Below are 4,066 nucleotides of genomic sequence, written 5' to 3'. Positions count from 1 at the left end.
ATCTATACCAGTCTAATATAGCGACAGTACGACTAGATCAGAAGTTCTCAAACCAATTCAAGACCGAGAGAGGTGTTAGACAAGGATGCGTGTTGTCACCTGACTTATTTAACATTTATGGTGAACATGTCATGAGGATGGTTTTAGAAGGATGGGCCGGTGGAGTAACAGTAGCTGGTAAGAAAATCTCCAATTTAAGATTTGCTGATGACACTACACTTATAGCAGCAAATGAGCAAGAAATGTTTGATCTTCTGCGAAGAGTTGAGTACGAAAGCAATAGAGTTGGTCTGAAAATCAATAAAGCTAAGACAAAAATAATGGTGGTCGACAGATTTGACACTATTCAACTGACTAACATATTACAGGAATACCAGATAGTAAACACCTTTGTCTATCTCTGGTCTAGTATAACTAACGATGGTAACTGTGAAGCAGAAGTTCGGAGACGTATTGGTATGGCAAAAAATGCGATAAGTCGCCTAACTAAAGTTTGGAAAGACAGATCTATCTCTCAAAATATCAAGATGAGACTGGTGAATGCCCTTGTATTCTCAATATTTCTATACGGAGCAGAGACTTGGACTCTTCGCGCATGCGAGCGCCAAAAAATTGATGCTTTTGAGATGTGGTGCTGGAGAAGAATGCTGCGCATACCTTGGACAGCTCATAGGACAAACGTTTCCATTCTAAACCAACTCAATATTAAAAAAAGGCTGTCCACAATATGTCTGCAACGAATTCTGCAATTCTTTGGTCACGTAGTTCGCAGAGGTGACGACAGTTTGGAGAGATTAATTGTTTCTGGAAACGTTCCGGGGAGAAGATCAAGAGGACGATCACCAACTAGATGGTCTGACCAAATAAAGCATTCAGCTGGAAACTCATTCTGCGCAGCTCTTAGAGCAGCTGAAGATAGAGACCAATGGAGAAACATTGTTAGGAATATTGGAAGAAATCACGATCCTCAGTAATGGGGAAACGACAGGAGAGAGAGATAGAAATAACTATGATTTTTGAATAAAAAGACACTGTACATATCTAATATTCTTTACAGAATTGAAATTGGACTATTTAGGTGACCTCAGGAATATTTTAAAATTATAAACAATTTTTTGGCTTATAATCAAGTAAAATATCTCGGGAAACATTAAACTAAATTAAATAATGAAAACGATATTGGAAAAAAGTGGCAGGACGCGTCTTTTAAAAGAAAAAAAGTTTAATGGTGATGAGTGGTTCCTGAGATACAATAGGTCAAATTTGACCGGCATTTACTACAAAGATTTAAACAATAGGATCATAATATTCGAACCATCACCTTTTTATTTTTGTGTTCTCTTTCTCCCCACCTATTTTCGTATCTTTAAAATACTCATAACATATATTATTATAATAAAAACTATCGATATTACGAGTGAAAATTGCCAAAAATAGCAAAATTATCAAAAATTAGGTTGGAGAAAATGTAATCTCAAAGTTCAAAATCGGCTTACGTTAAAAAAATGCATTTTCTCGGAATCCCATGGAGCAATTTTCTTCATTCTTTTTTGTTCCCAAGTAACTCGAGTACAGTTATCTAACTAACGCATTATTATATGTCAAAGTTGCTTTTGTTTTGCTATAATTATTAATTATATATTCTATTATATATTAATTTTATATTAATTATTAAATATATAAATATTAATTTTTTATAAAAAAAGAAGAATACATATTTTTTAAAGTTGTAAGCTTTTTTTGGATTAACTTACTATAAGTGTACCTTTTAACGTTAAGAACACAAATATTCTCATTTGAAAGATGCATAATTATTTAAACCATCTTTATTTAAACAAATTAAAAATTTTTGTTATAATAAATAAATTAATTTATTATAACAAAACAAAAGCAACTTTGACATTTAACAATGCGTTAGTTAAATTGCTCTACTCGAGTTACTTGGAAATAAAAAAAAATGAAGAAAATTGCTCCACGGGAAGCCGAGAATGTATTTTTTTAAAGTATACCGATTTTGAACTTTGAGTTTACATTTCCTCCAACCTAATTTTTGATTGGAATTTTGCTAGATTTGGAAATTTTCACTCGTAATATCGATAGTTTTTATTATAATAATATATGTTATGAGTATTTTAAAGATATAAAAATTTGTGTGGAGAAAGAAGGCAAAAATAAAAAGGTGATGGTTCGAAAATTATGATCCTATTGTTTATATCTTTGCTGTAAATGCCGGTCAGCTTTGACCGATTGTATCTCAGGAACCACTTATCATAATTAAACGTTTTTTTCTTTTAACCTTCGGATGACCAAGCGGGGGAAATTGTGACCCCAGCGTATGTTTTTATTTAATAAATTCAAAAGTATTTTCAATTTTTAACTCATTGTTTTTTTTTACTTTAATATCATTCTAGATATCCTCATATTTTGAAATAAAAAAAATTCCCTATACTTTACGAATAAAAAATATATTTTGAAGTTGATGTTTAGTAAAATACCGTCTATTATGTGTAATTCCAAGTAGTTTTACGCTAATGACGTCGACTTTGCAAAGTAACAAGACACTTACTCAACATACACACTACACATGACACTAATACCTACTCATGACTGGCTGAATGACATAAAGTCCATGCCATAAAAATAAAAAAAATAAAAATTAAAAAAAAAAACAAAAAAAACTTCATTTTTTTTATTTGTCATTTTTGACATTTTTGACCTGGGGTCATTTTTCCCCCTCTTGGTCATCCGTGTAACAAAAAAAGGTTGGTCATCGGATGGTTAAAAGAAGCGTTCTGTCGCTTTTTTTTTCAATACCGTTTTCATGATTTAATTTAGTTTAAAATTTGCCGAGATATGCTACTTGTTTATAATCCAAAAAATTGTTTATAATTTTAAAATATTCCTGAGGCCGCTTAAATAGTCCAATTTCAATCCTCTAAAGTACATTAGATAGGTACGGTGTCTTTTGATACAAAAATCATAGTTTTATTCCTATGTATCATAATTATTGTGGTTATTATAGCGACCGTAAATTTTTAATTAACAATTCAATTGTTACTAAACTGTTCATTCAGTTTCCATGGGCTTCTGGAATTATAATCTATACGAAAACAGCTTTGATATTACCAAATTATTTAACTATTGGTAAACAATTACTTATCTAAAATTTTAGTTGAGAATTAAACATTTTGTTGGAAAAACCCGCATTTTCCGGGGAAAATTTTTGTCGAAGTAAATCGGAAGAAGCACGTCTCTACGCAGAATATAATTATGGTGAATTTGTATTTGGGTGTTTTTGGTGTAATGTTAAAATCTTTGGAGCTATAGAGCAAATATTAAAAAAAAACACGATTTTCGGGCGCCATTTTGTTTATAAAAAAAGTAGCACACTATCTGCGGACTTTGCATACCTATATTATTAATATATACTATCATAAGATTTGATTCCAGCAATAAAATTGCTGCTAAATAACTTTTCCCAAAAATGGCCTATTCTCCGATAATCTGTCCAGACTATAAGTAAAACTATGGTTACCACAATTACGTTACGACTATTGCTGGTAAATGTACTTATTTAAAGACTTAATAATTCAAAATTCATTCAAATTTTTTGCATATTAAAGAATAAATTTATTCGGGCAATTAACGTTGAAGCCACCGCGGGTATTATAGATAATAACGTTTTCGGTCAACGTATATCCCTCCGGTCAAACGTCCTCGTTATATACACCATTGACTTCAAGCGTTATTATCCTTATAATACCCTTGGTACCTTAATAACTATAAAAACAAAGGAGAAATGTGGGAACAATGTGAGAAAGTGGAATAATCTTATTAATAAAAATAATATATAGATGGTTGAACTTTAAAAAACGTAACAAACCATTCATTTCTTGCACGAAAAATTAAAATTTTTATCTTTAAATTCTAAAAGGATTTTGATTTATTTTAATAACGTTATATAATTTTTGCCTATACGCTGTGAGCTCGTACCTAGAGGGGATATTTACAAATTCGCGAACGCCAGTAGTGACAAGTTTGTAAACGTTTACTGGAAATTTGACAT

This window comes from Diabrotica virgifera, chromosome 9, assembly GCF_917563875.1.
Source record: "Diabrotica virgifera virgifera chromosome 9, PGI_DIABVI_V3a".
NCBI lineage: Eukaryota > Metazoa > Arthropoda > Insecta > Coleoptera > Chrysomelidae > Diabrotica > Diabrotica virgifera.
This window is presented reverse-complemented; position numbering follows the sequence as displayed.